This window comes from Nyctereutes procyonoides, unplaced genomic scaffold (assembly GCF_905146905.1).
Source record: "Nyctereutes procyonoides isolate TBG_1078 unplaced genomic scaffold, NYPRO_anot_genome, whole genome shotgun sequence".
NCBI lineage: Eukaryota > Metazoa > Chordata > Mammalia > Carnivora > Canidae > Nyctereutes > Nyctereutes procyonoides.
The window spans coordinates 4,862,040-4,888,504 of NW_026575136.1; the positions used below are offsets into that span (position 1 = coordinate 4,862,040).

The window sequence follows — 26,465 nt, forward strand, 5'->3', positions numbered from 1 at the left end:
TTCCTGGCTATAAACCCAAAAAAATTGAAAGCAGGGATTTGAATATTTGTAAGCTCATGTGTATGGTAGTAGCTTTCAAAATAACCAGAAGATAAACGCAACCTAAATGTATATCAACATTACATGATGATGAATAGATAAACAAAATGTGATATACACATAAAATGGTATATAATTCAGCCTTAAAAAGGAAGGGAATTCTGGAAGATGTTCCAATAATGATAAACCTCAAAGATATAATGCTAAGTGAAATAAGCCAGTCACAAAAATACTAATATTGTATGATTCTAATTATATAAGGTACTAAAAGTGGTCAAATTCACAGAGACAAAGTAGGATGGTAATTGCCAGGAGTTGAGGGAGGGGACAGTGATTTATTGTTAAATTTGTTTAAAATTTCAAGTTTGGAAAGTAGAAAAATTTGGGATGTGGATAGTAGTGATGGTTCTATAAAAAGGTGAATGTACTTAATCCACTGAACTGTACACTAAAATATGGTTAAAATAGTAAATTTGATGTCAAATGTATGTTATCACAGGAAAAAAAAAAGAAAAAAACAGTAAAGGAAGCTCTGACAGTGCCTTATTAAAAAGACATAAACAGAAAGTCAGAATTCATTACAGTGAATCGACTGGAAAATGCTGATTTGAAAATAAGAACAGCCAAAATGGAAAAAAAAATAGCTACAAGGGCTCCATAATACATTTGAGCCAACAGAACAGTTGGTTAACATGACAATAGATTATGCAATGAGAATGGCTCAGTGTGTATATATGTTTTTGTGTGTGTGTTATTTCTATACACCAGCAATGAATTATCTGAAAGTGAAAAGTGAAATTTCATTTAAAATCGTACCAAATAGGGGGATCCCTGGGTGACTCAAAGGTTTAGCACCTGCCTTCAGACCAGGGCGTGATCCTGGAGACCCAGAATGGAGTCCCACATCAGGTTCCCTGCAGGGAGCCTGCTTCTCCCTCTGCCTGTGTCTCTGTACACCGCCCCCCATGAAAAAATAAATAAAACCAAAATTTTTTTTTGAAAAAAAATGGTACCAAATAGAATAAAATATTTAGGGCTGCATTTAACAACAACAACAACAACAAAAAGTATAAGACTTACACAGCAAAAAAAAAAAAATATATATATATATAATTGATATAAATTAAAGAATATTTAATGGAAAGGAATTCCATGTTCATGGATTAGAAGACTTAATATTGTTAAGATGACCATACATCCCAAATTGTTCTACAGATTCCAAGAAATCCCTAGGGAAATCTAACTTGCTTTTTCCTGCATAAATTGATAAGATGATCTAAAACTCATATGGAAAAGCAAAGTATCTAAAATAGCAAGAATAGCAAGGAAAAAATATCAAAATGAAAGACAAAGCTGGAGAACACACACTTCCCCATTTCAAAACTTACTACAAAACTGTAATAATCAAGAGAGCATGTAACTGGCATGAAGAAAGACATGTAGGTCATGGAACAGAATTGAGAGTCCAGAAATAAACTCTCACAGCTATGTTCAATAGACTTTTAGTGAGCTTCCAAAAAAATTCAATAGGGAAGGTGCAGGTTTTTTTTCTTTCCATACTTTTATTTTGTTTTGTTTTTCTTCTGTAAATGGATCTGGAAATTCACATGCATCAAGAAAAAAAAAGCCACCTGGAAATTCACATGCATCAAGAAAAAAATGAATTGGATTTCTGCCTTATACCACTTAAAAAATGAACTTAAAATGGATTACAAGTATATGTGTAAGAGCTAAAATGAGAGAACTCTTAGAAAAAAAATATAGGAGTAAATATTTAAAATCTTGTTAGATATAGCATCAAAAGCACAAGTGACTGTGGGAAACGAACAAGAGGTAGTGAAAGGGGAGGTGGGAGGGGGGATGGGGTGACTGGGTGACGGGCACTGAGGGGGGCACTTGACGGGATGAGCATGGGGTGTTACACTATATGTTGGCAAAATCGAACTCCAATAAAAAATATACAAAAAATAAAAAGTAAATTTTAAAAAAGCACAAGTCACAAAGGAAAAATCAGATAAACTGCACTTATCATAACTAAAAAAATGCATGCATCAAAGAACACCATCAAGAAGGTCAAAAGATGATTCATAGAATGGGAGAAATAATTGCAAATAACACCTGGTAAGAGATTTGTATTGAAACAAATACTCACAAGTTTTATAATTCTAATAAATAACTTTTATAATTCAATAATAAATAGACAACCCAATATAAAAATAGGGAAAGGATATGAATCTGTATTTCTCCAAAGTTATACAAATGAAAAATAAACACATGAATATATACTCATCTGTATTCATCAGGTCCAAAACAAATCAAAACACAATGAAAAGACTTCATACTTATAAGGGTGGTTATAACCATAAAAACAGACAGTAACAACTGTTGGGGAGGAGGTAGGGAAATTGGAATGATTTTCCTGGTGGAAATGTAAATGATCTAGCCATTTTGGAAACTATTTTGGCTAGTTCCTCAAAAAACTGTACATCAAGTTATCATTTTTCCAGAAATTTTACTCCTATATGTATGCCCAAGATAAAATACTAAAAAACTTGTACACAAACATTTATAACAGCATTATTCATAGTAGCCAAAACCTTGGAAACAACCAAAATGTCTTTTGATGGATGAATAAGTAAACAAAATGGAATATTATACAGCCATAAAAGGATGAGATCTTGCCTTTGGGGCAATATGAATGGGTATACGTTAAGTGAAATAAGTCAGACTGAGAAAGACAAATATCACATGATTTCATTCATGTGAAATCGAAAAAACAAAACAAATAAATAAATAAAAAGCAGAATCAGATCTATAAATAGAGAACAAACTGAGGGTTGTCAGAGGGGAGGGGAATAAGAGGATGGGCAAATGGATGAAAGGCTGTGGGAGATACTCGTGTTCAGTTATGAAATGAATAAGTCATGAGAATAAAAGGCACAGCACAGGGAATATACTTAATGATATTATAATAGCATTGTAAGGTGGCAGATAGAAGGTACACTTGTGGTGATCACAGCATGTGTAGAGTTGCTGAATCACTGTTGTATACCTGAAAGTAATGTAATATTGTGTGTCAACTATACTCAAATTAAAAAAAAATAAAACAAATTTTAAAATATTTCATTGCTTGTTTTAAAGCTTAGAAAAATCAGTTCTCTCAGTAAGATACTGTTCATCCCTTGGCCTCTTAATATATACAAGTGATGAATTATAATCTGTCTTTCCAAGTGAAAATTCTGACAACTCTACAAGATTGTAAGCTCCTGAATCACGAAGGTGATATCTTATCATATTCTTGTGTAACTTCAAATTCCAGCACAATGCTTTCTTACATTAGCCATTCAAAAAGAGTTGATATGTACAATAATAGCAATGATGACAACTGAAACTGAAAGCTATTTTTTAAGTTGGAATCAACTATACATGCTAGTAGTACAGACATTTTTTTAATTGTCAATCAAGCTTAACTAATTATTATATAAATACTATGGGTATTTATTAGTGTATAAATACATACACTAATGCCAGGTATCCCATGATAATCAAAAGCAAGTTTCATCCTCAGCTAATAGTCTACTGGAGAAAAAAATCAAATGATATACTGATAAATATAAAATTGTGCTCTAAGAACTACAGATGAGAGAGACTTAATGCTATGAGAATTAATAAGGGCATTGGGCATATTCAGAGATATTCCTGACGATTTCCTCAAGAAGGCTATACAACTTGAGACCTGATTTATTAGGGTAAATTTGATATAGAACAAATGACCTGGGAACTTGTTAAGATGTAGTGTGGGTTATGATTCAGAATACCTTAGGTGATGCCTGACATTCTCTTCTAGGAGAGGCCCCTGCTGATAATTCATGTACCACACTTTAAGTAGCTTTGATTTTGGGAGGGGAGGGATAATAGAATACATTGTTTTTTACAGAAAAAAAAAGTTGAAGATACAGTTAATTTCTCAATGCAAGCCAGATACTATACCAACTGAAAACTATAGTTTCTTTTCCTTTGCTAATGCAAGCTCACAGACCTTGTGTTCCTATTTCTTCCACTGGAGTAGATGAACTCCTCCAGAGTTCAGCAGCAAAACCCAAGTAAGCATGTGTAAATCCTTTCAGATGAAAGAAAACTATGACTGCGGTCATTTTTAGAATTAAAAAGTTGGGGAATCAGTGTTAACTTTTAACACCTCATGTCACTTTTCCAAATTGTGAATTAAAGACCTATACATGCATGAGCCCTGAGCTACTTTGCCTTTCCTCAAAGTGACCACATAGCTCTAGCAAGACAGGTTGTGATGAAATGAGTGCAAACTTTCCAGCTTCAATTTGACCATTAACTTGGTTTCATGTAAGTGTGGAAGACATAGACCAAATAGCATGAAAATTAGTATTCTTTCACATTTTGTGGGTTTTTGCACAGGTAGGCCTTTTTATGTTATTAATATTTCCCTCTAAAATATACTATGTTGAAAATATCTAATATATGCTGAATATGTATATTACATATATAATGTTAAAAATAAACAAAAAGCTTTCTAGAAACAGTGAGTATGTAGACAAAGGAAAAATTTTTCATTATAATTTCATTTAGAACAGAAAATGCTTGATATCTGCTTGTTTAAAGTCCTAAGAGTCAAAATATTAAAAATGCTTCACTAAGAATAACTGCTACCTGGTAAAATGTATTGTCTCTTTGCATATTCCTAAGTTTTCTAAATTTTTATAATGAGTATATTTTATGGCAATAAATATTAAAGTGAATTTTATTAAGAATACCAAATGGTGAAGGTAGTTTTTCAAAATTCACAACAAAACTAAATTGAAAAGGAATAGTGATTTTCACTGTAGGCATCATAAAACGTTCAGCTGATTAGAGAGTTTGCCAAATAAAGATCCCACCCATATTTGTATTCAGTCCTTAAAATGATAGTGCCATAGCGTTTTTGTTCTCTCTTGCTGATTTATATTTTCGTGAATTTACGGTGATGGTATCATAATGGTATTCATTTCAATTTTATTATTCAATATTCACATTCAAGATACCAATGTCTAGACAGGCCTTATCAAACGGTGTTTGCCTTTCCTCATTCTTATTCTCAAATTTGTAGAAGTATATTTCTTTTATAGATCAAGCTTTTACCCTAAGCTTTATTTTCATCCATACAGAACTTTCTAACTTTCTTTTCTGACAGCAAAGGGTACCTTGATTGATAGAATTCAATTGCTGAGTTGAAATAATGCAGCTGGCTTTTATCTTACATTAGTACCGCCTTTTATTAGTTTTACCTATTACATGAGAAAGAATGTGACAAAAATGTAATGATTTTAGGTGTCCCACGTGGGTCCATAATTCTGTCTACATTATAGAATATAGACTTTGCAGGAAAAGCATCTGCGAATTCTGGACAAGAGTCACAATGTAGACATGGGTAAAAATATAATAGGAATTCAATGTAAACAGACTACTCACTAATTCTAGATAAAACAGATACACCAGGAAGGCATACACTTGACCACATATACTTAATAAAAAGTTACAATATGTTGATATTTTATATATTTACATATCTGGTATAAATGTCATATAAAATATGATAAAATTATAGTATCTCAGGCACTTTTTATAAATAGTACAAAGTCAGAATACTGTTAAACCAGCCCTCTAGAACATAACCAGGAAATTTAAACAGAACTCAGTGCACATTCCTATTTTGCACCCTATTCCAATGATAAAGAGATATTACACAAATTGAGATGTACAGAAATAAGGGGTTAACAAAGTAGTGTTTTATAGTATGGAAAAGCATAATATTTGATGACAAATAGATTGGTTCACATCCACAGCACGCTATTCAATAGCTATATGAGCTACTCTGAGGAGTTCTCGTGACCTAATTCTCGAGTTTCTTTTCTGTGAAGTGATCATAGGAATATTAATCTAACATGTTTTGCAGGAAAAAAATAATAGAAGGTTAATAAAGTACCAAGGATGTTCTGCCTCTTGTAAATAATACTTTTCTGAATTTGTAGGCTTTTTAAAAGGTACATCATAGCACCGGTACAATTTTCTTGAGTCTATGGAATTATCTAGTGATACTTGCTCATTATCATGATGTGCAAGAATCAGGAGAGCTATGTGTGTGTATATATATATATATATACTATATGATGGGATTTATATTATACAATATATACTATACACACACACACACTATCGATGACTAGAATATGGTGGTGGGTAAGAAGTTAGAGTCGATATTTATCCTAGGATTCCTACTTATTAGTTGAATAATAATTGAATAGTTGAACCTATTTGGATCCATTTCTTTTTTCTGAGGAAGAACAGAGCTATCATTTAACCTGTCTCATGGGATTATTAGAAAGATTAAATGGCATAACATGTATAAACTACCTGCACAATTCTTAAGACATGTAAAGCTAGTCAATATTACAAATAAAACACTAGTCTTCAACTGTTCAGGACAAATGAGATGTATATTATGAAAAGCAAATATGGAGAAAAGATAATGAATCCATAGGCTTCGATAAGATAAAAATAGAAGTGATAGCAGAGCTCATAAATTTTTAGAAAATCAATCACAATGAAACTTCAATAAACAAAGTATTTTTCTATTCCTTGATGGGTCTTTCAAGGGTTTTATGTATAGACACAGTTGTATAATATCTCTCTCTTCTAAAAGTTCTAAGTCTGAAAGAAGATATAATTATATATAACTAAATAATTAACTAAGGCTCACTACATAATTACCAAGTGGATAGTAGTACTAGAAGTGCTATTGAAGTTCAGGGGAAGGAGACAACACTATGGTACAAAGTAGCTTGAGAAAATTGTGTGAATTCTGTTTATGATTGTTGAAGTATTCATAATTTCTGGAAAGATTCAAAGTGATAAACAAAACATAGGAATAAAAAGGCATAAGATAGGTTTATTTCTAAGTGTTCAGAAATAAAATTGAGAGGAAACTGGGGCCAAATACCATTGTATAGTATTTAATATATCATCATTGTTGCTTTAGATTATCTGTCTTCTTTACTGGACTATTAAGGCTTTGAGAGCAGAGATTTTGCCTTTCATCTCCCTATCCAAGTGCCAAGCATAGGGCATGGTTTCTTTAGCCATTCAGGGCTCATTTATTCCACTTTATCCACAAACTATCTCTACTAATGGCATTTCAGACTCAAGGGATAAAGACAAGTAAATAAGTAATTACAATACCAAATTATATGTTTTATGATAGGGAAAATGCAGGATTCAGTGAGTAAAAAAATATCAGTGATGTTTTGGAAGATTTCCTGAAGTAAATTACATCTGAATTGAGACCTCCATGCTATATAGAAATTATATATGGGCAGAGTCAGGAGAAAGAGTGCTCTCTAAAGAGAAACAGGAATTGAAAAAGTTGCAAAAGTGAGAAAGAACACAGCATAATCAGGAAACTGAGGGAAATTCAGGTTGACAAAAATAGATTATGAAGGAAGAAAGAAAAAGCTAGACAAGCTTGAGTTTAAAAATTATCTTGTAAGTATTAAGGAATCACTGCAGGATTTAGGGGGTGACATGACAGATCAGAAGTCAAGGGAAAATGAGAAAGATGACAGAGCAGAGCCAAAGAAAGACACTTAAAAAAAAAAGTATGACACCTCTTCTCACAGGAAAAAAAGAGAATAATATGGATTTAATTGCAGGCATTTTTATTGGTTTAGATAATGCTAAGTTATCAAGCTTTCATTGTTTGGCTCCTGTTTTTTTCCTTGGACAGAGTAGGCAATGTCATATGCTGACAATTAAGGAGGAGGTGGCACAGTCAGAGGTTTACAAAGAATGAGGTTAGAAATAACCTTTTTGGAAAACACAAATAATTGCTGAGTCAGAAAACACTGAGGTAGTTCTTTGAGGTTGGAAAATAAAAATAGAGAGTGGTCTTAATTGTATGATTGCATCTTGTATGATTTCACATTGTAAACCTCATTTTTTTTCCTCCAGTAGTGCAATAGAAAAGCAAAAACTGGCACACAAATGGATTAATTATGGCCTAGAGACTCAACTCTTTGAATGAATAAATGAATGAATGAAGCCATAAACTCGATTAGGCACTGGATTTTAGTGAACAATAATAACCTGACCTGCAGGAAAAGAGGCACCATTAAAAACCTTTATAATAACTTGAATAAACAAATAATTTAGAATGATTTGTCCATTGGTAATGTGACAAAGAGACTGGAAGAACATATAGGAGGTGCAGGGATTAGTTAGGTGGTTCTGAAAAGCTGTTGTGATGTTAGCGATATGAAGAGAGAGTTATATTTCTAGTTTCCTGAGATACTTATCATCATGGGTTTAATTCTGTCAAATTGTTTTACTGGACCTTTGAAACATTCATTTTTAAAAATCTCGTTAATAGATGCAACTGTACTGTGTGATTTTTCACATATTAAAACAACCTTGTTATTCTAGGATAAACTCTTTGTTATTAAAATGTATTATCTTTGTTACATATTGAAGGATTTTTACATTTATGTTCACAAGGACAATTTGCCTGTAATTTTTCTCTCCATGTCTCTGCCAGGTTTTGGTATTAGGATCATAAAATGAGTTAGGACGTGTTTCCTTCTATTTCTGAAAAAGCTTGTGTAAGGTTGTGTTGTCTTACTTAAACGTTTGATAAAATTAAACAAGTAATTTGGCCAAGAGTTTTGTGAGAAGTTTTGAAATAAATTTAACATCTCTAATAGATATATCACAATTCAGATTTGCTTTGTGTTTTTTCCCCTTTTAAAGACTGTTTGTTTATGAGAGATAAAGAGCACAGGAGTGGGCTGGAAGTGCACAGGGATAGGGACAAGCAGGCTGTGCTGAGCACAGAGCCTGACTTGGGGATTGATCTCACAACTCTGAAATCATGATCTGAGCTGAAATCAAGAATTGGTCGTTCAACCAACTGAGACACCCACGTCGCCCTACAGTTCAGATTTCCTTTCATCCTGTGTCAGTTTTGGTGAATTGTGTTATTCAAGGAATTTGTCCATTTTTCCTGAGTTGTCAAATTTGTTGATATAAACTTGTTTATAGCATTCTCTTATTTTCCTTTTAATGGGCAATGTTGATGTTGTTCATTAAAACTGTCTGTGATGATGAAAATGCTCTATTTTTGCATTGCCCAATATAGTAGCCACTGGCTATATGTGACTAGTGAGGACTTGAGGTTAGAGTCACAGAAAAATTGAAATTTTTATTTTATTTAATTTTAATTAATTATAATTTAAGTAGCTACATATGGTTAGAGCAAATCATGGTGAACAGCAAAGATTTATAAATCTCTATTGATAACCTCTTTCTTGCCTGATGCTGATATTTTATGTTCTATTTTTGTCTTCATTGGTTTCCTTTGGAGTTTTTTAATTTTATTGAACTTTTCAAATAGCCATCTGTTGGCTTTGTAATATTCTCTGTTGCTTGTTTTCATTTCCTTGATTTCTATTCTTATATTTCTAAATTAATCCCTTTTACTTGTTCTGATTTTACTTTGCTATCCTTTAACTAGAGTCTTTTTTTTAATTTATTTATTTATTTATTTATTTATTTATTTATTTATTTATTTGCGATAGTCACAGAGAGAGAGAGAGAGGCAGAGACACAGGCAGAGGGAGAAGCAGGCTCCATGCACCGGGAGCCCGACGCGGGATTCGATCGAGGGTCTCCAGGATCACGCCCTGGGCCAAAGGCAGGCGCCAAACCGCTGCACCACCCAGGGATCCCCTAACTAGAGTCTTAAGGGAGAATTTAGATCATTAATTTTAGACTCTTGTTTCTAATATAAGCATTTAAAGCTTTGAGTTTTCCCCAGTATCACTTTACTTACGTCCAAATGATGATTTTTTTTTCTCTTTTTTCATTTAAAGTATTTTCTAATTTCTCTTTTAATTTCTTCTTTGGTCATTAGGTCATTTAGAAACATGGTTTAATTGTCAAATATTGGGGGCAGTCATAGATAATCTTAGTGATATTGGTTTTAATATCTCTCAATTGTGGTCAGAAAACATACTCTGCATGATTTAGTCTTTTTAAACAAATTAAGATTTTTTTCTTTTTTAAGGAACAGTACACGGCCTATCTATGTGTATGTAAATTATGCAACAGCTAGGTGATTTTTTTCTCCAATTTTTCATCAACTTATAAGAAACAAGTATTAAAATCTTCATCTGTAATTGGGGAATTATCCATTTCTACCTTTAATTTTGCTAGTTTTGTTCCACATGTTTTGAAGCTTTGTGCCTAATAGGCACAAAATATCTGTAACTATGTCCTCATAATTAACTTTATCATTAAGAAATGCCCCATTTTAAATGCAGTAATATTCCTTCTACTGAAGTCTGTCTATGTGATACTTATTTAGCCATGCCAGCCTTATGATCTTTTTTTTTTCTGGTATATCTTTTCCATCAATTTAATTTCAACCTCTCTTTGACTTTGTATTTAAAATTCATCATTTACAGATAGCAGATAGTTGGGTGTTGCATTTTTATCTTTTTAATAATTTTAATTGGAATATTTAACACATTAAGATTTAATATTATTATGAATATAATTGCATTAAGGTCTACTACCATATTATTTGGGTTCTGTTTGTCTCCTCGATATGTTCTTCCTATGTTCCTCAAAATCTGCCTTCCAGGGGCACCTGGGTGGCTCAGTGAGTTAAGTGTCTGCCTCTGGCTCAGGTCATGATCCCAGAGTCCCAGGACTGGGTCCTGTGTATCTGATTAGTGGGGAGCCTGCTTCTTCCTCTCCCTCTGCCACCTCCCCCGCTCCTTCTGTCTACCAATCATTCTTTTCTCTCTCAAGTCAATAAATAAAATCTTTATTCAAAAACCCTCTGCCTTCTTTTGGATTGGATGAATTTTTTTTAAAAATTCCATTTAATCTAGACTTTTATTTTTAAACTAGACCTCTATTTTGCTTGTGTGTGTGTGTGTGTGTGAGAGAGAGAGAGAGAGAGAGAGAGAGAGAGAGAGAGAGAGAGAGAATGGCTCTACAGACACAGTATATATCTAAGTCTTCACAGTTTACTTAGAGTTAATATTTTACTAGTTCAGAAAAAAAGCAGAATTCTTGCAACTCTATAGGTCCATCTACTCTTCTACCTCCCAATACCTAATGCTACATTTGCCAGTTTTACATCTACATATGTGATAAATCTGAAAGGACAATAACTTTTGCTTTCAACTATCTTATGTATTTCTCAGAAATTAAAATAAAAAAAAATAAAAATAAAAAAAAATAAAAAAAAAAATAAAATAAAATAAAAAATTAAAAAAAAAATTAAAAAAAAAAAAGAAATTAAAATAAAATAAACAAACAAAAAATTTAAATGCACTCAGATAACAAGACCAGAAAAAAGGGTAGCATTAATCATGATTAAGAATGCAGTCATTTTTTTTTTCCACATAGTGGTGAGAAAATCTATTTCTATATATCAGAACTTCAAATGAGTGGAGTAGGGAAAGAAAATACAAGAGAAAAACAACCTCAGTGACTTTTGAATAAACTTTTATTTGTAATTACTGTGTATGTGTTGGAGATCAAGATACTATGGTAGGTGTTTTGAGGGGCATAATGATTAAGTAAAAGTTCTATAAGCAGCAGGTTGCATCCTGTGAGTTCTCTGTGTTGTCTAAAACCGACATTCAGTGATCTGAGTATATGTCTCTGACTTATTTTTCTAATTTTACCTACTTAAGATATTCAGCTAACTAGATGCTCACAATTCTCAAATGTCTGTATCATGAATCTACACATTTTTCTGCTCTAGCAGAATTCACTTCATTGGGACAGAAGAACAAGTCTTGACGTTTATGGCCTGCCTCGCAGAGGGAAGGCTTCTATTCATATGTCCTCACCATATTTGACTCAGATTAGTTACCCATGTGAGTGCAGTTTTAAGCCTTAGGACCACTAAAAAGTGACCTTCAATTTCATGAGATCCAAACCACTTGAAAACTATGTATTTGCACATGTAATTTGGAAATTAAGTGCATTTTTTGCTGTTTTGTTTTGCTTTGTTTATTCATTATGTCTGAAAATTTTTGAGACTAATACTTTGAAGCAATATAAAAAAAGATAAATAAGTACTTGTAGATCTTTTGAAAAATTCAAATGCATGAAAATATCTGCATGCATAATAATATCACATAATTTGTAAAATAGTACTAGAATATATAGTGTTACTTTCAACATTATTTACATTTATTGCACCCACCAATAGAGTTTACTTTTGAATTTAATCTTTAATTTTGCGACATATATTCATCACAGAGTTTCAGACATTTGATTACACTAGCAAAGGAAAAGAGCCCTGCTTATGAAACACATAAGAAGTTGTGATATAAATATACAGTGGAATATTTCTTAGCCATCAAAAGGAATGAAATCTTGCCATAAGCAATGACATGGATGGAGCTAGGAAGTGTTATGCTAGGTCAGAAAAAAACAAATATCATATGATTTACTCATATGTGGAATTTAAGAAATGAAACAGATGAACATGGGGAGGACAAAAAGACAGACAAACCATAAAACAGACTCAACTATAGAGAACAAACTGAGGTTTGCTGGAGGGGTGGTGGGTGGAGGGATGAGTTAAATGGGTGATGAGTATTAAGGAGGGCACTTGTGGTAAGCACTGGGGGTTGTATGTAAGTGATGAATCACAAAATTCTACTACCGAAACTAATATTATGCCATATATTAACTAACTGGAATTTAAATATTTTTTTAAAAAGAAAGAAAAAATATCTCTAATGCTCCCTTTCATATACACACACACACACACACACACACACACACACATATATATATATAATGGATAGATAGTATGTATGCACTTTTTCTTTATGTTTTAAAGATTCTAAAAGGCTAAGACTTACACTGGGCAAAGACAGAACAGGGGAGCCCCAAAGGAACAATGTATTTATAGTTATGGGATCATGGGTTCTCTGTAGAGTCTGTAGAAAGTGAATATATGAGTTTTTGTTTGTCGTTTGTTTATTTCTCCCTACTCTCTTTTTATATATTTGCTATCTACTAGCATTACCAATATGCCAAATTCTGTTTTCTTAAATGAATATTTGCATTTAACCTTCAGTGCAAATCCATATGGGGAATTCATTCTTTTCCCATTTAATGGAGGGAGAAATTGAGGCTCAGAGAATTTGAGTAATCTGTACTCTTTCTCCAAGGTCATAATGAAGGAGTTAGAATTCAGGGCAAGTTCTGTAAGATTTCAGTCTTTGCTAATGCGCATACAGTTCTACCTCCTGCTTCACAAAAGGAACACAGAATAGGAAGGATATCTAAAGATAAACTTGGGTGAAATTTCTTTTGTATCTAGAAAGTAATGGCTCTATTTCATGATGGAAATTTCAACAAATATGGAGGATCTAACAAATTAGATAATTATCATAGAAAGAGATTTAAAACTAAAATATTATCTACCAAGTGTTCTAAAATAATACCAGAAAATGTTAGTGTTATTTATATTTTAATTGAAAATATACATTTTGGATATGAGACAAGTATTAATTTAATAATGTGTTGTTTACGTAGTATATAACTTCAGTAATACATAATGGCTATTGTTTTTTGCCTTTATTCGGTGCTATATTTATTATAGAGTATGAGGCAATTGAATAACAATAAATTTCACAGCCTTGAAAAATAGAAGTACAATTCTGAGGAAGCGGTTTTATGTGGATAACAGTTCTTCATTTGGTTTCAGCTTTGAAATATTTGTACCTGCAAATATTAAACAGTTTCAGTGAACCAATACAAACAAATAAACAAGCAAATAACAACTAAGAAAAATAGAGCTAGTTTTTTTCAGACTTATGACACATGGAGATTTTTAATGTTCACTTTGGGAATGAAAAGGACTTCATGTTAGAGAGTTTTTACTATGTAACAGATGATTAATTTCAAAGCCCATAACAGAATAAGTTCAAATATTGTCTTCATGATGAGCCCTCCTTCTAACAAATGCAAAATGCCATGTTTCAAGCCAAGTGAAACAGAAAAATCTCTGAGGAACTTTATCTCAATTCATGAGGATAAGGCAAACCATTTCTCTCTTTAAGACCACTTATCTCAAAGGCAATGTTACCACTCTCACTTTTGAGAGAGGAAAAAAATCTTCAAGTGTAATTTTAGAATCAAAATAGAAGTGCAAGACACATGAAACTCTTCTAATAGGATTATACGCAACATTTAGATGAGTTATTCTTTACCTCAGATAGCAATATTAGAGAAAACTTCTACTCTACAGGTCAAACTCATTTCACTGATGCTATTTTACTTTTTGAGAAGAAATCATGTTGAATAAATCAATATTAAGAGATTTTGCTTTTATTAATAATTGTATAGAATTTCTCTAAAACTTTTCATCTTTTTGAAAATATACTTCCACTTTGACATGAACAGTTGCTCAATTTTTCCTGTTTTGTATCTTGAGTTTTCAAGTTTGTTGTTGTTGTTTTATTTGTTTTTTTGTTTTGTTTTGTTTTGTTTTTCTTTTTGGTAAATCATCCTACTGCTTAAAAACATGAGCAGTCTGTTTTCAACGCTCTATGTTGTAAAGATGTGGAACTGAAGTCACATAAAGGCTATATCTCAATTTTATGGAAAGACCTATTTCAAAATATTGCCCAATATGCTATATTGGCTAATTAAAACCTATTTTAAATTAAAAATTTTGAATTATTATTAAGCATCTCTTTATTCAACAAATATTTACTTGGATGTTTCTTATTCAACGTACTGGTTAATAAGTGCTTTGAGTATAGAAATAATCTGTCTTGAGCATAATAAGAAAAGAAAATCAGGCCCTATTTCCCCATTAAGTGATAATAAATGTTCTTGGGGATAAAGAGAAGAGCTAACTCCAATGAGTGCAAGATAGAATGGGAGTCAAAAGAATAACTTTACTGCAGAGCCAGATGATCAAAATTCATATCAATACTCATAAATCATGTTGATAGAATGGACCTTTGATATGATATGGTAAAAATTGCATTTCCCTCTGTGGTCTTCCTAGAACTCCAGAATTATCAGGAGAAAATCATCAGGCAAATTCCAATAATAAGATATGCTAGAAACATGTGATCAATATTCCTTAAAACTGTCAAAGTCATTAAAGGCCGATAAACTGCCAGTCAAGAGGTGCCTATGTAGACATGACAATTAAGTCCAGTGCAGAATCCTGGGTGGGATCCTGAACAGATAAAGCACACTGGGTAAAAACTAGGATAATCTTAATGAACCATGAACTTTAACAAGAATATATCATTACGTCAATGTATACATTGGTAACTATTCACCACACTGTTCTAAAAATTAAAATCTATTTTTTAAAGGCATCACTAAAGCAGAGTTTTAAATGGTGAGAAGAGGGGCCTTCTGGTATGTAAGACTTTCTGGTATGAAGAATATATCCAGAAAGAAGAATGTGTAAATTCACAGCAAAGAGAAAGAATGACTTTTCAGAGAAATAGCAAGTAGGCTAATATGACTCAAATTTCATACATCATAACATACATCTGGTATCTTGCAGTGTTTTTTTTTTTTTCACTTTGGGCTCAAAAATATTTCTTTGTACCACTCAATAATTATGTGGTTTTGGGCAAGTCATTTGTTCTCTCAGAGATCTTGATTCCTGTGATTATTAGTTTGAGATGGGGTAACAATGCCTGTCTATAAGGACTGTTGGAAGAATCAGATATCTTCTGTAGAATGTAGCACAGCTTTTGGATAACTGAGTGCAGTGAATAGTTACTATGCATATATTGAAACTGTACTGCTCAGGAAAATGAAAAGGTACCTGGCAATTGCCTTTATAAATTTAAATTACTGACACCAACAATCATTTCCTGATTTTTTTTCTAACATGAAATTTTACTTTTTCTAATATAGATTTATATATTATTTAAATAACCTAAACTCCAGAAAGTGCTTTAGCTAAAAGGGAGAAAACACACACAATAAGGAGTTTCTTGACCTGTGACTAATCATTGATTTGAGAATATACAATATACAGAAAATAATACAATATATAATTCTGATTCCAACATTTAAGAGTTATGAAAATTTTATTCTGAATTAGTATTAACATAGTCTGCCTTAAGGAAAATCAAAAAGGCTTTAAAGAAACACATAATAAAATGTTTTAATTTTATAATAGAGGTTATCACAAAACAAATTAAGTTGCTATGAAATCTAGAACAAAATTTGATTTCCAGTATGAAGAGTCACTGCAATATTTCCCAGAAATAAAATTTTTTACTAAATAAGATCTTTATTTATAATTTTTTGTTCTTAGTGAGATGATTTTTAAAATTAAGTGTATTTGTAAATAAATTTGGCCAATAGATTTGTTATTACTTCTTATTTATGTAAAAAAATCTTTAAAAATAGATTCCTTTTAAATGTTTTCCTCAGTTTTTATTGGCTTAGCAATCTTAAATTTTTCAAAATGGCTAATTAATATTCCTCATTAGTATCGCATCTGCCTTTAAGGATTTTTGTTCAATATTTTTACACTTTGACACTGTGCTAATATCAAATTATATTTCTTTCCTAGGGTTCTCAATTCTTCATGGTCAATGTGTATTATATATTTCTACAAATGCATTTTCCAAGCATCCTTCTTTGGTGATGTAATCATGGGTGTAATTCCTGTTCCATTTCATTTCAAACTAGTATGCCTCTAAGATTTTGAGCAATTCTAAAAATGCTCACATTTTTGCTTCCAGAAGAATAAGAAAGTTGTTTTGTTTCATTGTTTTGTTTATGACTTATTTCATCACTTTTCTTGTAAACCACAGTCTTCTTTAGATTGCACAAACATCTAATAATAATGGCTTGGATTTTAATTCATCTCACAATTTAGGAAAGGGAAAAAAAAAGTTAGTGGTCTGAACTGATTTTATTGGAATCAGTAGCAGTCAATAGGGCAATTGCTTCCTGTCTTCCTAACATCTCTTTAGCATTTGATTTCTCTGATCACCTAACTCTACCTTGATCTGTTGAAGTGAGGCATGGCATTCAGTAGGACAGTGGTAAATTAGCTTTTACTTTATCTTTATAGGAAAGCAATTTCTAGATGTCTTTTTTTTTTTTATTCATCTCCTGTCAAGAGGGAACTGCCAGCCAACTCCCCACAACTTTTACTATGAGGGAAGGAAAAAAGCAACAACAAAAATCTGTGGGGCCACTAACATCCGCTTCTGTGCTGACTTCATAAGGCATTTTTCAAAGTGCAGCTTTCTGGTAGCACCTTAATGAATTGCCTTTCTCCATGAGAACTCATTAGCTGAGACTGTGCTCTTGGTTGATTTCCACCATAGACACAGAGGTTAATTCTATCATAATAGACATAGAATTTTGGCTAGGTAATAATTTTAAGTTTTCAATACACATAATGAAAGCAAGTATAAGGTAGTCATTATTTCACACTAGGTTTTCCTCAAAGTTTAGTGCAAATAAGTATGACCTTTCCTTTAGGAGCTTACTTGTCATAAAAATCATGGAATATTTTAAAGATGTAAAATTGGATATACACTGAAATGACTTAATGATAACCTATCCTACTTCAACGAGGAAACAGAGGACAAGAAATGTGAAGTACACCATAGCCATTGTGTAAGTTAGTAAAACACAAAGGCTATATCAAACTACATTTTACCTTTAAATAATAGTGGACTGATTTACCCTCTAGCTTTTTTCTTTTTTTCTTTTCTTTTTTTTTTTTTTGCATAGATTCTTTAAGAAAATTTTTTGAACGTGGTTGACACACTATGTTACATTAGTTTCAGGTATACAACATAGTGACTTGACAAATTTAAACACATGTTTTCCTCACCACTAGTGTAGCTACCATCTGTCACCATGCAACACTATCATAATACCATTGACTATTTTTTATGCTGTGTTTTTTATTCCCAGGACATATTCATTCCATAACTGATCTCCTCTCTCATGTCCTTTCACCTGTTTTGCAAGAACTTTTCTAATAAAGCATTCTTTTTCTCAAACAATAACAATACCCAATATTTATTGGGCACTTTCTATGTGCAACCCAAAGTTGCTTTTTAAGTTGTGAAATTATAGTCTTTACAATCACTGTAAAATATAAGAATTTTCATTATTCATATCTTACATATAAAGAAATTTAGGCATTGAGAGATTGATTGCTTACTTAAATCACACAGATACTTTGTGGTCTTAAATAGGCAGCCTAATCTGGGATCCAACATTCTAAGCTACTATTCCATAACTACCTGCAGAGTTTAAACTATTATTTAAATCGCTAGAATGGAACTATTTAGGAAGAAGGTTTTGTTCTATTTTGTTCACTGCCTAGAATAGTGATTATGGTAGCTGTCCAATATATGATTTCTTACAAAATTGACATGATATGTGTGAAATAGCATATTAAGTATGAGCTGATGTGCTTTATAAGTCTTGGTTTCAGGGGAGAACCAGAAACAATTATTATCATTATTTTAAGAAAAATATAAAGGTCAAGTATTAAGTATAATCTGAAAATAGTCTATGGTCAACATGACTAAATCTGATTTTGATTCAGCTAATGCAGCTATTAAATATTACTTTATTCTTTTCTCAATAAGGCCTTCCTTGAGTCTTGCATCTAAATTAGACCCTGACCTTTTTCAGTCATGAAATACTATATTTTCTCTCATCTATTTTATCAGTGATGTTAATTAGATGATCATTTATGTGATTCAATGTTAATATTTACTCAACAAAATATTATCAGGGGCAAGAACCATATCTATTTTATTCACTGACTTTCAGCATCTAGCAATGTGTCTGTCACAGGGTAGTGACTAACTGAATTTTGATTAAATAAACAGAAATAAATGACTGTATGGAGCATTGGGAGGTATATAGCAAAGAATTTGGCCTTCTTCAAAGAATGTCTTGCCTTCTGGGAGGAAATCTATGTCATACCTGATAAGAGCATCTGTTTACGGTAGGGGCTGGGCACTCCAGGAAGACTATGTAATTGAGGCTAGAGTTTTGGGTATTGTGATATCAGCTGACCTGGAGATTGAGTTCAACTATGTGGGCAATCATTAAGATTTTATAATGAAGACTCAATACAAATTCTGAACACTGGAACTCAGGTGAGCTTCCCTGGTTGAAAATATTCTATTGTTGCACACTAATACTAGAAGGATCAGTCTTATAGAGGATAACAACAGAAGTGCGACAATAGAAATCCTCCTAGATTCTACTCTACGTTCTCTTCCTTTGCCTGATTTTAATCTAAAACCTCTCCCTACAAAACACTGTAACTCTGGGTATAATAGTTTTCAGTAAGTTATGTGAATCCTTATTGTAAATTATCAAAATGGAGGTAGGTATTGGGACTCCCCCCCCAACTTATACATAATGTTAGATGTAAGGGTGATCTTCTGGAGAGTTTTGCTCTCAACCGTCACAGTTTGGCTAACTCTGGATAGGAGGCTAAATAATTCTTGCAGAGCAGATTGCATTACATTTTATGGTGTGTTATGCCCCCACCCGGCAAATCACATCATAACTCTGGCAAAGCCATTTAACCTCTCAGATTTTAATTTCATTATCCGTAATTTTAAAATAATATTAGAGGACCTCATAAGGCTAATTTGAAGAATACATATTAAGAAGTGATTAATATGATCACCTGCCCTAATAACAGAATACATTGTTCTTACTACAGAATACCTAGGTTCCATATGATAGAAAATATCATACTACTATTTATTTTAAACGCGTGACCTCTGTAAGAACTGGTACTTGAAATTTAATGATAATATTCACTTTTACATAGCTTTATAATTTAGATGTCCCCTTCTGTGGTCAGAGCAAAATTTCCATTTAATTATGAATTTAGTCAATTAAACAGTTGCAGAATCATAGGTCATTGAAATACCATCCATCTTCCTCTCTCCTGGCAATGATTATATGTACAATATCTCAGAACAGAATGAGTCCTATATTTAAAGCTGAGAAACAAAATTCTAAAACCCCAAAATGTCATTCCATAATTCATCAATCTAACATCCCTGTGTGGTACCTATTTAGTAATGTAAAACTAGTAATACTAATACTTATATGGATTAATCAAAATGTTTAGTCTATGGGCCCAAGATTGATAGTTTTAAAAACAGGTAATTATATTGGGCAGCATGGCTTTGAGTATGCTCCTCATACTAAGAGAGGACCAAGGACTGAAAGACTCCCCAGGTAATTTGAATAAATTCATACAAATTTTAATATCTTTCCTTTGACTTTTAGTCAATCGAGGTTACATTTGGGCTAAGGGCCAGGTCTGAATATAGGAAAGGGCTTTGCTGGAATCACTCATTATATGAAATGTGATTATAAGTCAGTAAATTGAAACTAATCAATAGTATTATATGATGCCTGAAAAAGGATTATTCTGCTGGAAGGATGCCTTAACAAAAACATGCCAGAGTAAGAATTTTTCCCTGTTTATTACTCTCCAAGTGAAAGAAGACTCTGGGGTCATTGGTGTAAATGGGGACAGATATTGTGTAAAGTTTTTTTTTTTTTTAACATAGACTAAAAAAATCATACCTCAGAATTTTCCATCTTCCTTACTTATTATTCCACATTGGGGTGGCTTTATTATCACTTATTTGACTTCCCAGGGCTCAAACATTAGTCAGGGTATGCCAGAGATACATGAGTATTCAGAATACTGAACATACATATTTTATATGAATCATGAACTGGCCTCCAGTTTTATGTGTTGATCTTTTAACAAGTTATGGTTACAGTAACAGAATCAAACTCCTGTTATTATGGACTTGAAGACTACACCCACAGCCTTGTTGCTGTCAAGGTACTGTCAAGGTTCTTTTTATTCTCTGAAGGCCCAGGTGGGAAGCCAACTCTACTTTACAGAATATCTCTGGAAAACATCGCAATAAGGGAAAACTAGTTGAAATCTAATTCCATTCTATAGTATATGGAGTGTCTCAGTGTGTTTCCAAGGGCACATAATGTCTCTGTGAGGCATACTTTATTATTCTCATTTTCCAAATAGAAAAGCTGAAACGTACAGAAATTGAATGACTTGCCACTTCCAGAAAACAAGTGGCCAATTTGGGTCTATATTAGTTCACTTCTTGAACAGTGCTGTTGCCTCAGGAGAATATCACTGGTTATCCATCACATACATATATTGACATGGATGCTTGATTGTTTCAACGTACTTCACATTTTGCAGACATGTGAGTAGCTTGCAGCATTTTCATAGACCTCCCACACAACTCAGTGGCCTAATCATTAGGCTTCTGGCAAAGTAATAAATCAGTGGCCTAAAAGAACAGACCCTTTCTAGGGGAAAAAATAGAATTCTTACTGCTTCAAACCTGATATATTCTTAAGGGTCAGTCTGTTTGTGCTAATTCTCTTGGCTGATTATAAAAGGGAAAAAATAGCTACAACAATGATAAAACAAGCCCCCCAAATCCCAAATCATTCATACCAACAAAACAAAAATAAGCAATAGGACATTTCCGGAAAAAAAAATCAGAACAGCTTGAAGATAAATAAAGGTGTGAGCAACTCTTAGAAAAATTTAAGTCCAGCATTCTTTCACAGGTAGGAGACAAAATTACAGTTCTATCATCCTTTTAAATATTTGGTATGTAATAAATACATAGGGATCCCTGGGTGGCGCAGCGGCTTGGTGCCTGCCTTTGGCCCAGGGCGCGATCCTGGAGACCCGGGATCGAATCCCACGTTGGGCTCCCGGTGCATGGAGCCTGCTTCTCTCTCTGCCTGTGTCTCTGCCTCTCTCTCTCTGTGTGACTATCATAAATAAATAAAAATTAAAAAAAAATTCAAAATCTCTTTAAAAAAATAAATACATAGAAATAACAGCAAAGCAAAAAAAAATAGCTATGTTAACTCAAAAGGAAAACAATTTATTCATAAATAAGAATGCAATTAGAACCTGTGGTAAGTTGTACAAAATCAGTTTACTCAAAATATTTTATTTCCCTAAGTCTACCCCAATATTATCCTTTCTCAGATTATATAATTAATCTCTTCCACAATGGTAATTCTCCTTTTCCTAACTGCTCACTTTGGTCACAGAACATGTAAAATGTTCTTAATTATGTTAAAAACAAAAGACAGCTCTATTGTTACCAGTCTCTTTTCATTTTTAGTATATCATGTTGACTTACGTCATTTGTTTTATTTTATACCTATTCTTCTTCAAAATCTTTATAACTAAATCAAAACCTATAAAGTTAAATAACTGTAACATACCTCAATGTCAAAACTATTTGGATTGTATTACTTAGATGATCTCTGTTATAGATGATTTAAACACTTCAGATAAAATGGCTTTACTCCTACCTGGCAAACTGCTAGTTTATTAATTAAGAAAAAATAATTGTAATCCAAGAACTGATTTTTTACCGTATGCTTTCAATTGAAGAATGAATAGGAAGAGATTGACATATAATGAATGTTAAGAAATAAGTAAATGGTATTTAATTGGTAATCAAAACTCTACCAACAGATGTTTATTAAGGACCAACAAACTTAGACATGTTCCATATTCATCTCAATTCCTGTGTGATAATTACAGATATATCTTTTTAAAAAGTGAATGACTCAAAAGTGATATTGCATGCTTTTAATAATAAATATTGGCACTTCTTGGAACAAATGAGGTAGTGGACATGTGGTAATTTTGGACACAGTGAAACCTTCTCTTTCTGGAACATGTGCTTTCTGTGTGTCTCCTGAACTAGTTCAAGGTACAAAAATGACCTAGGCCTAATTAATGCATTATATGCCTCTGGTCATGGTGATTGGCTTTGTAAGGGCACATCACCTTAGCAGTCCATGAGATGCAAATGCAAGCCCCAGCATGAGGACTTGAGCCCCAGAAGAATACTGGGTTCTAGAAAGGAGAATAAAGCCAATCCAGTAGAAAACTCTGGTGATAAATTTGGCCTTGGTGCCATCTTTTCAGTCCAAACACATCTCTGGAATTCCTATGATATAAGTAAAAAAAAAAAAAATCCTATTTTATGCTAAAAAAAAGTTTTTGTTGCAAGCAAGTCATTTCTAACTGATAACAGGAGATATCTTCAACTATAAATACCAGCCATCCTGGGCCTTTATCTGGGCCAATAGCCACGATATGTGTGTGTGTGTGTGTATATATATATATATATATATATATATATATATATATATATATAACAGGTACAGCTATTTTGTGTTTGTTAATATGTTCAGGTCATCTAAGACTTCTTATTATGAACATCAAAATATATTTCATTGAGCCCAGAACCAGTTAATTCATTTAACATATTTGTTGATATTATACAAGTTTGAAAAAATATTTGGCAAAAAAAGTGGATAAATTTCTGATTTATTGAGTATCCTTCAACTGTACAGCACAACTTCTAAAACATTCAACATAGAAAACATCAAATTATTGTTTTTCAAAAAATTACCGTCTCAGCATATCTTTCCTTCATGTAGATCTGTGCATCGACGTGTTATCAAATTTTCATGTTCACTCATATGAAACTAAGGTAATAATTTTATTTATTATATAATATGTGCTAGGGACTTTAGCATGTTGTATAATTTAACTTTCCCTAAAGACGATATGAGATTCTATAATTCCTATTATCATTTAAGATATCAAACAGTGATGATCAAAACTAAGAAGATGGAAGAACTGAAATTCAAATCCAGATCATCCAACTCTCAACTGAGAATTTATTTTCTGCCACATGATATTATTTCTGTCAAATCTTAGCATGTTGGCTGGAACTGCATGTAAGACACTGTCATTATTTTCTGCCCATTTCTGTTGCCTCCAGCTTTGTTTATCTTCAACTATAAATTAGCTTCCTCTAAATATCAGGAAATATGAACATCAGTAATTATTCTGCTCTACTTTTAAAAATTCCAGGGTTCCTGGGTGTCTCAATCAGGTAAGCATCTCAGTCCCTTCAGCTCAGGTCATGATTTCTGAGTCCTGGGATCTAGCCCTGTATCGGGCTCCTTGCTCAGTGGGGAACCTGCTTCTCCCTTTTGCCTGCCCCTGCTCATGCTTTCTCTCATTATCTCTTTCTTTCTCTCAAATAAATAAATAAAGTCTTTTTTAAAAATTCCACAAAAAGATTCTGATTGCTTTGATTTTATTCATTTACTATCTTCTCTTAACAAACATGGGGAAGAGGTAGAATTGGATGTGGTGGGTAGAAAGGAGCACACTTTCAAAAGAGGTAATGGAAACTTGAAGAAGAAATTAGGTGTACTGGGTAGACAAGATGGCCAATATAGTCTCACTTTGCAACAGCATGTAAGATTGTACAGAAGAAATGAGACTCATGACGTAAAGTCCAACCATTTTATGGCATTTTCATTTCTTACGTTAACAATTATAGTAGCCAAGAAACTGAGCTCTGTCATGAAAGACAGTCTTTCATATAAGTAGCTTTATGAAAACTGGGATCTTACACAAATTACTTGACTTTTCTATGACTCTTGTAAAAAGACAGTATTAGAATATACTTAATAGGCTTATTGTAAAGATCAATCACAATCATCTGTTTAAAATATTTAGCCTAGTTTTGTAGCATATAATGAGCTCTCCCCTCCATTTACTAAGTATTTTTTAAAATATTTTATTATTTTATTTATTTGAGAGAGAATGAGTGAGTGAGAGAGAGAGAGAGAGAGAGCATGAGGAGGGAGAGAAGCAGAGATAGGGAGATGCAGGCTCCCTGCTGAGGAGGAAGCCCAACATGGGGCTCAATCCCAGCGCTCTGGGATCATGACCTGAGCCAAAGGCTTAACCCACGGAGCCACCCAGGCACCCCTACTAAGTCTTCTATATAATGGTTGCAGAGTCAAAATTCTGGCAAGTGACACTTGGAGATCATAACATAAATAATTAAAAATGAACATGAGAAACTGCTAGACAACTCTCTGTCTCTCTCACATAAATATCTGAACACAAACACATGATTGAACAATTAAAAACAGAACTTTAAACTTCAAGACAAGAGACAGTTGTTATGCTTTGTTAATATGCCTTGGGCAAAACAAATGTATATAAATTAGAAAAAGAAAAATGAAAGATTTATGAAAAACATTGACGCCTATGACTATATGAAAGACATTGAAAAGTTTGATGTTTGAAAGTGAAAGAAGAAAAGAAAAAAAGAAAAGAAGAAAAGAAAAGAAAAGAAAAAAGAAAGGAAAAGAAGAAAAGAAAAGAAAAGAAAAGAAAAAAAGAAAAGAAAAGAAAAGAAAAGAAAAGAAAGAAAAGAAAGGAAAAGTCAAATCTTATTACCGCTCAAGTCTTTTACTCGTTCTTTCATTTTCACTTCTTTGGGGATGAAAACAGAATCTTGCTCTACATCTTGGTCTCAACAGAAAACATGACCTCTTTTAAGAAGCATGGCAAGACCTTCTCACCTTCTTTCTGATTCATAGTCCTTTTCTTAAAGCTATTCCAGTATCTAACCCCTGTTTCCTACAAGCATTTCTCTTTTGAGAAGCATTTGACTGCATAAAGAAATTCCAGGCTTTACTCACTTTATGTATCTATCTTACTAGGTAAGCTAGAGTGTTACATATATGAAATAAAAGGTGTTGACTAATTTGTCTCTATTGTCATTTCTGGTTTCTCTGTAGCATACCAAGACACACACACACACACACACACACACACACACACTGCTTTTCTTTTTTATCACCTCTTTTCTCCAGTCTAACTTACTAGAGAGGGCAAATTAGTAATATCAAACTAAATTCTAGGTCTTGGACCAAATCTCTTCAGAAATCCACTGTCCTTCCCCTTACATTATTTCACAATTTCTCGAATCCTTTATGAGGATGGGTGGACCGGCTACCTTAATGTTTTTTTTATAAAGTGAACTGAATCTGTTTTTTCAAAGTTGAGGTATAGGTGTTATATTAGTGAGTAATTCCTTTATGAGGGGCAATCTACTTATTTTTCAGGGTTGTGAAGATTATTGTTAATTCTATTATTAAAAAATAAGTTCAAATAGGGATGCCTGGGTGGCTCAGCAGTTGTGTATCTGCCTTCAGCTCAGGGCATGATCCTGGTCCCGGATGGAGTCCCACATTGGGCTCCTTGGGAGCCGGCTGCCTCTCCCTCTGCCTCTCTATGTCTCTCATGAATAAGTAAATAAAATCTTAAAAAAAAATAAGTTCAAATAAAATAGCTTTCTATACAAATTTCTACTGTAAATGATAACTATGTAGAGATGTTTCTCTTTGTGTGTGCATGCAAGCAC

At 32.8% G+C, this 26,465-nt stretch overlaps 1 protein-coding gene across 1 annotated transcript in view; it reads right to left on the minus strand.

Moving 5' to 3' along the window:
- Positions 1 to 26,465, minus strand: part of LOC129495604 (low-density lipoprotein receptor-related protein 1B) — a 1,831,349-nt gene that overhangs the window by 1,004,547 nt on the left and 800,337 nt on the right. The window lies entirely within an intron of this gene.